Source organism: Leucoraja erinacea, chromosome 1 (genome assembly GCF_028641065.1).
Source record: "Leucoraja erinacea ecotype New England chromosome 1, Leri_hhj_1, whole genome shotgun sequence".
NCBI lineage: Eukaryota > Metazoa > Chordata > Chondrichthyes > Rajiformes > Rajidae > Leucoraja > Leucoraja erinaceus.
This window is the reverse complement of record NC_073377.1, coordinates 18,904,990-18,919,393: the sequence shown is the minus strand read 5'-3', so window position 1 is coordinate 18,919,393 and position 14,404 is coordinate 18,904,990. Positions and strand designations below refer to the sequence as shown.

The window sequence follows — 14,404 nt, the reverse complement described above, 5'->3', positions numbered from 1 at the left end:
CAAAGTACATAGCTGGTACATTAATTACTGGAGAGGCACTCTCAACATACTCGACAATCTCTGCATAATCTATTGTTTTAAGATAATAGACTTGGATAGTCTTACTATTTTAAGAGATGGTGTCACTATTATAGCCTAATTTCTATAAGTGCATACAATGGCTCATGAAATGACTAAGAAAACTCAATAACACTGTGAACTTTGAACCATTTTTTGAATTCTTAGACACAAATGTATTGGAGGCACTGCAAGAAAAAAAATAAAAAATAGCAAAAGAGTTTCTGGCAAATCATCATGTATGCAGGCATGACAAAGTTCAGAATTTGTGCCAAGAAGCTGACTGATGCTTGGAGGGCACAGGTATATTAAAAATAGCAAATGTTTGAAAAATTCTGCACATCAAGCAGCACCCGTGAAAAGAGAAAAGATAACACTTCAGATTGAAAACAATTTAATCTGTTTTGATGAACGATTTTCAAACGCAAACATTAAAGGGCCTGTCCCACGAGCATGCGACTCCATGCGGCAAGCGCAACCTAACGTGGTCACTTGAGCCGTACGGCCTCGCGGGGCTGGTCCCACTGCGATCGCCGGAGCCGCATGGAGTTGTGCGGAGCTGGACCCGACATCACGCGGGGTTCCGAAAAACTGACCGTGTTCAAAAATTCCGCGCGGCAACGGCCTGCCGGCCCGCAGCTGCCTCGGCACCATACGCACCGCCTTGACGCCGTACGTCACGCACGAACTTCCCGCGGACTTCGCTCGAACTTCATGTCACTCACTCGACCTCCGCACGGCCCCCGCTTCCGGTTTGGTCGTGCTTGCTGCATGCAGTCTCATGCTCGTGGGACAGGCCCTTTAGGTCGCCCTTGCCACATGGAGTTGCATCTCGTGGGACAGGCCCTTAACTCTTTTCCTTTATGCAGTTGCTGCCATGCCTGATCTGCTAAGTTTTTCCCCCAGCATTTTCTGATATTTCTTTATGCCATCTTCTAGCGCAACATTGACACTTAACTTCCCTCTCCATTAAAATGAAAAGTAATGGGTGCTCAGTGGTCATCTCAGGCACAGTCAGCCGAAGATCCTTTTCCCACAGTGTATGACCATGACTCTAAATTTTTGTAATAGCACCAGTACGTTGGATCTTCGATTCATGGGTTAAGTATTGGGTGACAATCAATTTTCATGTCTCCGGAGGTTCCAACCTTTGTGTGATATAAAATGTTTTTTATTAAAATTGTTTTTAAACATTCATGTATGATATCTCCATCTGTATATTCATGCTCTTGCAGGTTTTGTTTATGTGTAAGAAAAAGGAAACAGAAGAGAAAAATGAGTAACACAATCATTGAAAGGGTGAACGTTTAAAAAGAGCTAAGCTAACTAAATCCCAGGAACGGAATAATGGCTCACCCATCACAACTCTGTTCAAAGCCACCAACTCCATCGCTCTGCCTGGTAATCTGACCAAAATTGATCCAGATTGTTCACAATTGTGGTGTGATAAAAAACTCTTATCCCATGTCATTTCCGATTCCACCTCCATAACCACCTTTCTCCTTCCTTGCCTAGTTCTCTTTGTTCCTTTTGGACTTGACAATGCCATGCGGCTGGCTTTGCTCATTATTCTCATACTGGAAGGTATTCAAAAATCTGCTCTCCATGCCCTAATTCACAACAAGGCCCTCATACTCCTCTTGCTTAACTGAGATTCAGTGTGGACAATTACAAATTATTTTCAAATCCCCATCTCTAACATTCTCCAGCAGCACAATAACCTCCCAAATGTGTTTTATTTTAATCTCTGCCCTCATGCACACCCTTATTCATTTGTACTACTATTGGCTGCAGAGCTCAAAGATCAAGTTCTCTCCCAAGATACAGTGGCCTCTATAATGTTTGGGACAAAGACCCATCATTTCTTTATTTGCCTCTGTACTCCACAATTTGAGATTTATAATAGAGGAAAAAAAATCCAAAAATTGTCAGATTTTAATAAAGGCCATTGTTATACATTTTGGTTTCAGCAGTGTTTATACATATAGTCCCCCCCCCCCCCCCCCCCCCCCCCACCCAAATGCCTCAAATGAGTTTTGAGGCATTTGTTTGAATTTGAGCAGATGGGATGGGTCTATACACTTCAGAATTCATTATGCTACTACCATCAGCCGTTGTATCATCAATGATGATAGGTGAGCCAGTACCTTCAGTAGCCATACATGACAGGCCATAACACCCCCACCACTGTATTTCACAGATGAGGTGCTTTTGGATCTTGGGAATTCCTTCTCTCATCCATACTTTGCTCTTGCCATCATTCTGATATGTTAATCTTCATCTTATCTGACCACAAGACCTTTTCCCAGAACTGTGGTTGCTTTTTTAAGTACTTCTTGGCTAACTGTAACCTGGCCATCCTATTTTTGAGGCTGACCAGTGGTTTGCATCTTGCAGTGTAGCCTCTGTATTTTGGTTCATGAAGTCTTCTGCGGACAGTGGTCATTGACAATTCCACACCTGACTCCTGAAGAGTGCTTCTGACCTTTCGGACAGGTGTTTGGGGATCTTTCTTTATCATAGAGAGAATTCTTCTGCCATCAGCTGTGGAGGTCTTCCTTGGCCTGCCAGTCCCTTTGTGATTATTGTATATCTTTATTGTCATTTCCTGAGTATTCACATACCCAGAGGAAACAAAAAAACGTTGCTCAACCAGTGTCCATTCAGTGTGCATTAAAAAATAAATAGAAATAAAAATACATATATCATGAACAAATTAACATTCTACTAAACATCAACAGGCGTTCCGATCGGCAGCGGCACGACAGTGGCTCTGCTGCAGTGTGTCCAGGTTGGTGGTTGGTGCGCGATACTTTGGCAGGGGGCAAAGTCCGTTTATCAGTCTTATAGCCTGCGGGAAGAAGCTGAGGAGCATCCTGCTGGTTTTGCAGCTAATGCTCCCGTACCTCTTCCCAGATGGCAGGATGGATAATATGTGATGCGATGGGTGGTAGGGGTCTTTGATGATGGAGATGGCTCTGCTGATACATCTCTTCCTGTATATGTCCAGCAGGAAAGGGAGTGGAGCACCAATAATCCTGCTGGCGGTCTTCACAATCCTGTCTAGTTGGTGCCGTTCGTACGCCTTGCAGCTCCCGAACCAGGAAGTGATGCCGTAGGTTAATGTGCTCTCGATTGTCACCCTATAAAAAGTTCGTAGGTGTGTAGTGGGGAGACCTGCTTTACGTAGTCTTCGGAGAGGGTGTAGTCGCTGCTGGGCTCTCTTGACCAGTGCTGTGTTGTTGGTCGTGGACGTCAGATTAGTAAGCTCACCAGTACTCTCTTTCTTCTTAATAATGTTCCAAACAGTTGATTTTGGTATGCCTAAGGTTTGGCTGATGTCTCTAACAGTTTGATTCTTGTTTTTCAGTCTCATAAAGGCTTCTTTGACTTTCATTGGCACAACTTTGGTCCTCATGTTGATAAACAGCAATAAAAGTTTCCAAAGGTGATGGAAAGACTGGAGGAAAGACTCGGTGCTGAGAGCTTTCTTAAGGAGGCAATTAAACATACTTGAGCAATTACAAACACCCGTGAAGCCATGTGTCCAAAACATAATGGTGTCCTGAAATGGGGGGGGGGGGGGGGGGGGGGGGGGGGGGGGGGACTACGTATAAAGGTAATTTCTACATGGTGAAGCCAATATGTATAAAAATGGCCTTTATTAAAATCTGATAGTGTGCATTTTAACATGTGATTTTTTTTCTATTACAAATCTCAAATTATGGAATACAGAGGCAAATAAATAAATGACGGATCTTTGTCCCAAACATTATGGAGGCCACTGTGAATACTCTTTCTGCCCTCAAGATGTTCTTTAAAATGTTCAATTCATGCACATCTTCTCAGGTAGCAGTGCCAACATTTTGGATTTGATTCTGTAAAGTCCCTTCAGCTGTTTTAACTACGTTAAGAACACAAAACTATCTTCTATTTCTACTTTCCACTTTCTCTCTTCCTTTTTTTTATTTTTTATATACACACTTCACGTTTTTCTACTCTCTACCATCTATTTTTCCACTTTTTCCCCTTTCTATTGTTTTCTTTTCCTTGTCCTGCTTACTTCCTTCTTATAACATAAAACTAGAGGTTGTACATAGAATGGATTACGGTATTACATAGTTGGCACCTAAAATTAGGTGCCACTGTACTGTTTTGTGCTGTATTAACTTCTAATAAAATAAAAAAAAAAAAAAAAAAAAAAAACACAAAACTGCAAGAGATGCAGCAACAGTTCCTCTTCAAACACCCTCAACCACTGCCACACCATTAAGGATGCCTATCGTTCTATCCCTCGCCCTCACTTTGGTAAATCCGTCTAAACCGTGGTGCTGCTTCTTCCTGTATACAGGCAGCAATTGAAGAGCGCACCCCCCGAGGTGAGGACGGGAGGGGGGGGGGGGGGGGGGGGGCTGAGGAACAACTCCAGGACTGTTGGAGTCTGTAGACTGGGCAATGTTCAGGGACTCAGCAACGGACTTGAATGAATATGCCACAGTCGTTACAGACTTCATTAAGAAATGTGTGGAGGACTACATCCCAACAAAAACTTTCCGAGTGCTTCCCAATCAGAAGCCTTGGATGAACTGTGAGATCCACACTCTTCTGAAGACCAGACACCGGGCATTCATGTCCAAAGATACAGAGGTCTACAAGAAGTCCAGATATTACCTTGGTAAGGCCATCAAAAAGTCTAAAAGGGACTTTTGCTCCAAGCTGGAGGATGAGACGGATGTTCGGCAACTGTGGCGGGGCTGGAATGCCATCAATTCCTACAAGGCGAAATCAGGAGGCAGCTCAAATGTCAGCAAAGCATCACTCCCTGACGAACTCAATGCATTTTACGCACGCTTTGATAGGGAGAATACTGATGTGCCTTCCCGAGTCCCCATTCGCCGTGATGGTATTTCGGTCAGTCACAGAGATTGATGTCAGAAAATCCTTCAGAGGGGTGAACCCTCAGAAAGTGCCTGGACCTGATGATATACCGGTCGTGTTCTGAAAACCTGTGTGGAGTTGCTGGAGTTTTTACGGGCATTTTCAACCTCTCATTTCTGAGGTCTGAGGTTCCCACCTACTTTAAAAGGGCATCAATAATACCGGTGCCCAAGAAGAGCAAGGTGACGTGCCTCAATGACGTTCGACCAGTGGCACTAACGTCTGGGGTGGCTTAGCTTTGAGAGGCTGATCTTGGCGCAAATCAACTCATACCTCGACAAAAACCTGGACCCACTGCAGTTCGCTTTCAGGTTGGAATCCTACTTCATGCCGTTTTGTCGTAGGAGGACAGAAAAGAACGCCAGAAGAGAGGATGGGCAGAACAAAGCCTGTTAAATGCTAGGTGAATACAGGTGAGTTGTTTGATAGGTAGATGGTTGGACAAAGGCAGGAGATGAAAAGACAAAAGGTATGAGATGGCAATTGAAAAGTTGTGAATTGTTAATCCAGAGGATGGACTGTAGTGTAAAGAGAAGGAGAGGGGAGAAATAAGGCAAGAGACCCGGCCTCACCTGGCCAGAGATGCTAGCAGACCCACTGAGTTAATTCAGCACTTTATGTATTTTCTTTGCACATTAGCATCTTCAGTTCCTTATTTCTACACTATATATCGGAATATTTCCATACAAGCTTAGGACAAAGGTATCTGACAATAATCATAACCCACAACACACGAGTCACAACTTGTTACGACTAAAGTCAAATAAAACAAAGTAGTTGGATGTTTGAAAAATGTTGTGGAAACATGCTGCTTTTAATAGAAGCAGCTGCAATTAAAGGTAAGAGCTACAAAATGGATGATGTTCTAATCTGTATAAATTGCTCACCCTTATCTCATTTTCTGTTGTAATTAAATTCAGTATGCCTTGCAGATAAACAGTAAGTGTCAATAAAGGTTTTTAAAAAATGTCAGGTTAAGCAATGCTCTAGATTGGAGGGTTTGAAAAATTGAGACATAAAATTTGCTCTTGACGTGTGAAAATAAGTAAATACACTTTTTTTAAAAAACTCATGGTCTTGATGCATGCAGAGATGAAGCAGCTTCACATTACAGAGCAGGAATTCAACACTCCCATAATGAGAGGGATCGCCTGCAAGTTGTTTCGTCTTGAATCTAAACTGTTCCACAAATCTTACCAACTCTGAAGTATTTTCCTCTTGCCCCATGACTCAAACATTAATTAAGAAAATAGAATAATCAAACCATTAGCTTATAAAAGAGGGAAATATCAACATTTTGGGAAGATTAATTAGCCTGGTACAATAATAATTTAGGCAGCCCAAAATCTTAAACTTTCATATTTGCAGTACGTGTGGATCGTGATTATGAACTTCTTTGTGTCTTCCACTGCATCCATTTTTTATGATACTTCATCAAGGAAAAAGTTTAAAAAATACTGGTGCTCTTAGATAAACTGCATATCTTTATAACCTGATAACAAAGTCCTTCTGCAAACTGTCAAAGAGTATTCACGATGACTAACATTTTGTGAAGACTGATTCATAACATAACCGGCTGAATTGCAGTTTCACATTTACAACAGCACAGAAATAGTGCTAACACAAGACGAAAATCCCGTTGATCCATATCACGTGCACATTGATAAGTTTATTTTAAATGCAAGAAAATTCTAATGACACAAAGTCACCATGTATGCTAAGTGCTAACTATCCAGTGTACTACATTATCGTAGGCATAAAAATCTACACCGACATTCCACTGTACCAATGAAGCAGTACTGCATTGTTGAAGATGCAGTCTTTCAGAGGAGACATTAAATGAAGATTGACAAAATGTTGGAACATTTCCAGAACAAGGGGTCACAGTTTAAGGATAAAGGGGAAATCTTTTAGGACCGAGATGAGAAAAACTTTTTTCACACAGAGAGTGGTAAATTTGTGGAATTTTCTCCCGCAGAAGGTAGTTGAGGCTAGTTCATTGGCTATATTTAAGAGGGAGTTAGATGTGGCCCTTGTGGCTAAAGGGATCAGGGGGTATGGAGAGAAGGCAGGTACAGGATACTGAGTTGGATGATCACCCATGATCATATTGAATGGTGGTGCAGGCTCGAAGGGCCGAATGGCCTACTCCTGCACCTATTTTCTATGTTTCTATGTTGGAGTAACCCAGCATCTCCAGAGAAACTGGATAGGTGACATTTGCGATTTGGGATCCTTCTCCAGACCTGAAGGTTCCTAACCCGAAACGTCACCTATCTGTCTTATCTAGAATTGCTGCCCGACCCGCTGAGTTACTCCAACATATTGTATCTTAATTTTGCAGTTAATTTAGTTATAAACCACCATCTGAGGTTCCTTTTTATTAAATGGAGACTCCTATACTGTCTCATGAAATGTGTAGGAAGGAACTGTAGATGCTGGTTTCAACCGAAAGATAGACACAAAAAGCTGGAATTACTCTGGCGAAAACAAATAGGTGGCGTTTAGGGTCAAGACCCATCTTCAGACTGAGAGTCAGGGAAAAGGGAAACAAGAAATATAGACAGTGATCTGCAGATATAGAACAAATGAATGAAAGATATGCAAAATAGTAACGATCAGAAAGGAAACAGGCCATTGTTAGCTGTGGGCTAGATAAAAACGACAATGAGACTCAACAAGACGACTTTGAGGCTAGTACGACTTGGGTGGGAGAGGGATGGGGAGAGAGAGGGGGATGCAAGGGTTACTTGAAGTTAGAGAAATCAATACTCATACCGCTGTTGCAAGCAGCCCAAGGGAAATTAGGTGCTATACCTCCAATTTGTGTTTGGCCTCACTCTGACAATGGAGGAGGCCCACGACAGACAGGTCAGTGTGGGAATGACATGGGGATATAAAAAGGTTGGCAACTGGAGCTCAGGTAGGTCCAGGCAAACTGAGCAGAAGATGTTAATCGAAACAATCACCCAGTCTACATTTGGTCTCACGGATGTATAAGAGTCCACACCTTGCACATCGGATACAGTACCCTCCCTCCCCAACCCCTCCCAGCCGCATTCTTCCGACTCCCCTCCGCAACCCTCCCACCTCCTCCCTTCCCACCCCAGAGTCAGGGAATCAATAACTAGCGGGCATAGGTTAAAAAGTAGGAATCTTCAAGCACAACTTTTTCACTCAGAGGGCATGGGTATATATATGGACCAAGCTGCCAGAGTAACATATACAACACATTTGAACAGGCACATGGATAGAATAGGATATCGGCTAAAAGGGGCAAATTAGACTAGCTTATATGGGACATCTTAGTTTTCATAGACTGGGCAGGCTAAAGGAAATGTTTCCACTGCTGTTTGATTCTGATTTTTTTTTTAATGGACTTATTTAGGACATTGTGCAGTTGTGAAAGTGATTGTACGTCAAAGTCTTACTTTTATTTTGCAGTTTCAATGTCCTGTTCTTTTCGGTTTTGAGAATTGTTAAAAAAATATCTACCTATTCACCAACGTTAGAAATCTTGTTATCGCAGTTAAAAACAAAATGGGATGGATATCACAAATGTTTTTATATTGTTATAATACCGAACATCCAAGTTAAGGGACACAAAATAAAATGCAAATTATTAAAATAAATTATCCCGGGATGAGCGATCGGATTTCTCATTAATCTGTTTAAAGTTTGTATCATTTCTTACAAAAACAAAATCCTCCAAAATAAGGAGCTATTACAATTAACGGTAAACTGTATCCTGCACCGGCTAATTTTTACACATCGGGCAACATGAATGCACAGAGCTCGGAATCACACGATCGACCTTATTCCGGGTCTGAGTCACTTAATTTCATGCTGCTCCCCCTTCCTCACTCACTCGACCTCAGCGACTGGCGCCCACCATTGCCGGGCGGCAAATGCCGGCCACCGGCCGCCGCATCACTCACCCGGTCCGTCCGCCCGCCCGCCCGCTTCCTCCTCAGCCCGCCCGATGCGCGCGACCAACAGTCACCGTCTCCTCGCGCCGTGACCCAAGAAGCCGTTACGGGGGCGGGGCGAGGAGGGCGGGGGCGGCGGCATCGGACCATCAATGGAGAGCTCGACCCGGGCTGATTGACGACTGAGCTGCTCCAATGTAAGTTCTGCTTTGATCGGTTGCCGTCTGGAAATGGGTCTCGTCCTGAAACTCCAGCATTTTGTGTCTGCCTCATATCCCTTGTGTCTTAACTTTCTAAACCATCATATCCCTTGTGTCTTAACTTTCTAAAACATCCTACCCACGTGGCATCTCATCAAAAGACATAGATCTTATAGCAGAGCCGCTGTAGGATCTTTGCTTTAAATGAAGCCTGAAAAACTAAGCCATCAACACTTTTCTTAGTTACTCCAGCATTTTGTGTCTGTCTTCGGCGTAAACCAGCATCTCATCTGCAGTTACACAAAAATGCTGGAGAAACTCAGCGGGTGCAGCAGCATCCAAAGATCCTATAGCAGAGCTCTGCTATAAGATCTTTGGCAGCATCTATGGAGCGAAGGAAATAGGCGACGTTTCGGGCCGAAACCTTTCTTCAGATCTGCAGTTCCTTCTTGAACACTCTCATCTGCAGTTACTTCCTACACAATTCCCACTTGTCATTTGCAAATCTTTTCACACGATCGAAGAGCTGGTCCTCAACAGCTACAGGAAATCCATTTGTATGTGTAAAAACTTTAAAGAGATGCAGTTCCTTCCTATACATAGCAATGTTACAAAATTTTGAGATTTAAAAAATCAAGTCTGTAATTTATCCCATCAGATAAAGCATAAAAATAAGTTTAATTTGACACCTAATTCACTTTCATATCTCAAGTATTTAAAAAGTTATGGCAATTTTCATACTCGGAAGTTAGCATCATGTTCCCTATTGATTTTCTATGGACATAACAAAAAAGCTGTGATCGTGTGCTGTCAAAAGGCCACAACCTTCTTAAAAATTAAGAGAACTGAATGAAATTTTCAGTTATCGTAGATTGAACCATTCTGAAACAAATATAAAATAATCTAAATAGTCTGAAGAAGGGTTTCGGCCCGAAACGTTGCCAATTTCCTTCGCTCCATAGATGCTGCTGCACCCACTGAGTTTCTCCAGCTTTTTTGTGTAACCTTCGATTCTCCAGCATCTGCAGTTCCCTCTTAAACACATAAAATAATCTTACTTGGATGACCTGAAATTAAAACATATAATTAGTTAGTTACCCAAGTGTAGCTAATTTCAAACTTCAATTACTAGATCTAAACATCTATCCATTTCTTAATAAATGATTAACATTTTTAAATAGCCCAAGTGTCCAAATAATATTCATAAATAATTCACAATAAAACATGATTTTGAAATCTCATTTACATTAATTTATAGGTCAAACGGAAGGAATTTAGTGTTCAATTGCTGTAAATTAAAGTCCATTTTAAATCAGCTTTCTAGTGGGATCGTTTGAAACCGCTGGTTTAGAACGTTCACATTGCGGTGGATTTGTGCCCTCAAATGCCCAGAAAAATACTGCGGGATATAATGGGCCCAAAATTAGCTACTAAATTGCAGACTTGATTTTTAAAATCTCAAAATTTTGTAACATTGCTAGAGTCAGGGGAGAGCAGAGGGAGAATTAAATATATGGAAGGGTGAGGTGTGAAGGCCCTTCACACCTCACCTTCAATATCTTTAATCTCCCTCTGCTCTCCCCTGACTCTTAGTCAGGGTAATGGGCCTGTCCCACTTGGGCGACTTTTTAGGCGACTGCAGGAGACTATGCAGTCGCCACAAGTTCATTGGTGGTTGCCGGGGAGTCGCCTTCATGGAGGTGAGGCGTTCCCGCATTTTGGGAACTAGTCATGGCGTCATTGTTTTGCCTCATTTTCAACATGTTGAAAAATTAGCGGCGACTAGAATGAAGCCGCCATCGAGAGTAGCGAGAATTCTCGTGCCGTAGGTGGGTTGCCAGGAGTTCCTAACGGGTTGCCAGGAGGTTGAAGGTTCTCGGAGGTTGTAGTTGCTGCTGACCGGTGAATTTCTTTGGCTCATTGGGGAAAAACAGGTAAGCAGTAGTTTTCAGAACCAAGGATAACCGACCGGTAATGTTAAATGTCCTCCGAGCTTCACAGCCATGTATCTCTGGCTTCTTAAAAGTTGTCTCCACTCCTTCTTCCCCCCCCCCCCCCCCCCCTCCGCTCTCCCCTTCTTTTAAAGGACTTACCGTACACTGTGCTTTAACCATCTTTTTACAGCGCCAACCTTCCTGTTCATCGCGGTGTGTGTCTGTTTCGTCTTGGTTTTGCACCGTATTAATTTTTTAGACGGCGCTCCCCCCGCTTGCCATGTCTCCCGCCTGCATAACGGGCTGGTGAAGAAAGCGATCTGTTGACAGTCGCCGGCAGTCCGCTGAAAAATCGCATGTGGGACAGGCCTATAAGGGTCTCGTCCCGAAACAGAGATGCTGCCTGACCCACTGAGTTACACCAGCATTTTGTGTCTATCTTCGATGTAAACCAGCATCTGCAGTTCCTCCCAATACATTGCATCTTATTTGCTGTTTGGCGCTGGGATAGCCCTGACATCAGGTGGACAATTCATTTTTGGCCTATGTTGGCCTGCTCTTTTGCTTCTATTGTATATAAAAGGTAATAAATGGAAAAATGGAATTAGGCGATTGAGTCATTCTTGTCTACACGCTATTTAATAAGATACAAGGCTCTTCTGTTGCTGGAATCTGGGGTAGAAACAAACTGCTGAAGGAACTGAGGATCAGGCACCATCTGTGGAGGGAAAGTGATGATCGACGTTTAGGCATGCTGATATTTTACCTTACCTATCAATTAGAGTTTATTGTTAATGATAGACACAAAATGCTGGAGTAATTCAGCATCTCCAGCATCTCTAAAGAGAAGGAATGGGTGACGTTTTGGGTCAGGGGAGACGCAGACTGGGTAAGTGGTAGTCCGTGGCATTCTTTACTGGGGTTCAAGGCGGTTCAGGAAACTGGTGGAAACCGGAAGAGAAGTAGTTGTTCCTGAACCTGGTGGTGTGGGACTTCAGGCTTTTGTATCTCCTGCCGGATAGTTACAGTGAGATAAGGGCATTGATGTCAGAATTGAATGCACTCAGTGACTGAGCCTGTTTGGTTGGCTTAGATACCAAACCCCAAAGATTTATTGGCCATTCAGTAAATAAATTACTTTAAATCTTTATCCTTAACTTTGAAACCTTGACCCTTGATTATAGAATTGAGGAAATTCAGAGTGTCTCCCAGGATCCTCCAGTGCTTCTACGCAGCGGCGGTGGAAAGCATCTTGTCCGGGAACATTACCATCTGGTTTGGGAATTGCTCTGCCAAGGACAAGAAGGCTCTGCAGAGAGTAGTGCGTTCGGCCGAACGCACTATGGGAACTTCACTCACCCCCCTGCAGGAACTATACAACAGGAGGTGCAACTCCAGAGCAAATAAAATCATGGGAGACCCCTTCCACCCCTGCAATGGACTGTTCCAGCTGCTACGGTCAGGCAAACGCCTCCGTTGCCATGCGGTGAGAATGGAGAGGTTGAGGAGTTTCTTCCCAGAGGCAATTCGGACTGTAAACGCCTATCTCACCAGGGACTAACTCTACAGAATGTTTTTCCTTCCATTATTTATTATGTAAAAGAATATGTGTATTATGATTGTGTTTATAATTTGTTTGGTTGTATTGTTGTTTGTCTTTTGCACAAAAGTCCGCGAGCATTGCCACTTTCATTTCACTGCACATCTCGTATGTGTATGTGACAAATAAACTTGACTTGACTTGACTTGACTAGACATCCCTTTTGGGGAATAATATTCCTACATCTCCAATGTTGAGCCTCACCTGAATTAAGTATATGTCAATAGATTTTCTAGAAACTCGAGAGGCGATGTGCCTGATAAGCATATTTGATCTTCATATGGCAAATCCACCATCTCAGGAATCAACCAAGTGAAATAAACAAAAAGCTGGAGTAACTCAACAGGTCAGGCAGCATCTGTGGAGGCACATGGACAGACAACATTTCGTGTTGGGACCCTTCTTTAGACTGATGGAGTTAGCTGAGAGAGAGAGATGAGAAGAAGGGCTGAGGCAAGAGTTGGCAAATGTTAGAGGCATTCAGGTGAGGAGCTCTAAAAATACATTTTGACAGATAACTGGTTAGGAAGTGTTTATGGCCAAATGCAAGTTAGCCCAGAGTCCCAACATGGTCGACATGGACAAGCTGGGCCAAAGGGTCAGCTTCCATGCTGTTGGTCGTAATGCAGGTAGTACTGCTGCCTTGCAGCTCCAGCAACCAGATTCAATCTGGACCACCAGTGCAGTGCAGTCTCTGTTGAGTTTGAGCTTTCATTTTATGACTACCTGGGATTTCACCAGGTACTTGTCACTTGTACCTAGTTTAGGTGCAATGAAATTCTTTGTTTTTGCATACAATGTACACAAAAGAATCACCACAAAGGCACCGACAAAGTCCTTCTTCTTCATTCCCCCACCGGGTCCACCTTAATTCTCGGCGGCACCCCCATGTCGGGTGCCGACAGCCTCCTAAACCTTACACCGGGTCCATGTTTGATCTCAGTGACTATCCCCCTATGCCGGGTCCCCCTTTGTTCCTGACGACGGGGCCTGTCCAACTCGGCCCGATTCCGTTCAAGGCTTCGACCCGACTTCGAGGCTCCAACACAACCTCGTCCTTGGCACGACCTTGTCTTCTTCGGCCTGACCTCGAAGCTCCGACGCGACCTAGTCCTCGGCCCAACCTGACCTCGGCCTGCGTCAGGTCAGATGTCGGGGCAATAAACGGCTGAGGAGCCATTGAGAGCCGGGGATGTGTCGGCAGGTCTGTTCACTATATCCGACATCTGTTATAAGGAGATCATTTTTAAAAAAAGGGTTTACTGTATTGTCTTTGCAAAATAATTAGAAGAGAAGATTGAGAGTATAATTGATTCTCACGACAGAGCGACATGTCGGGAAAGGGCGCTTGCCATTCACAATGCTATTTGTGGCCGCTCAGGGAATTTCAACTGATCATTCGAAATTTTGTCCGAATTATCGAGGTGGGCGGACCATCAGTTGCTGGAAAATCGGTGTTGAAATTGTATTTAGTGTAGATCCATCACTATTGCTGATTTGATCCATGTCTGGATTTGCTGTTGTTCACCTGATCCGTATTCCAGTTCGGGTGTCCACTATACCATCTGTTGGTGTGTGACTAGCAGTTCTCAGTTTGATCTAGGACTCAGAGCCTACAACAGTTTATGTAATGCTGTCTCCATGTGATGTTATTAAAATACTTATTATGAAGTTAAACGACTCAATGTTATCAGTACTTCATAGAAACATAGAAATTAGGTGCAGGAGTAGGCCATTCGGCCCTTC

General features: G+C 43.3%; 1 protein-coding gene across 1 annotated transcript in view; it reads right to left on the bottom strand.

The window, feature by feature from the left end:
- me2 (malic enzyme 2, NAD(+)-dependent, mitochondrial) overlaps nucleotides 1-9,063 on the bottom strand; it is a 70,042-nt gene extending 60,979 nt beyond the window's left edge. The window contains exon 1 of the mRNA XM_055660754.1: nucleotides 8,934-9,063. The gene's annotated coding sequence lies outside the window, so the exon portion shown is untranslated. The remainder of the gene's footprint in view (nucleotides 1-8,933) is intronic.
- Between the last annotated feature and the right edge of the window lie 5,341 nt (nucleotides 9,064-14,404).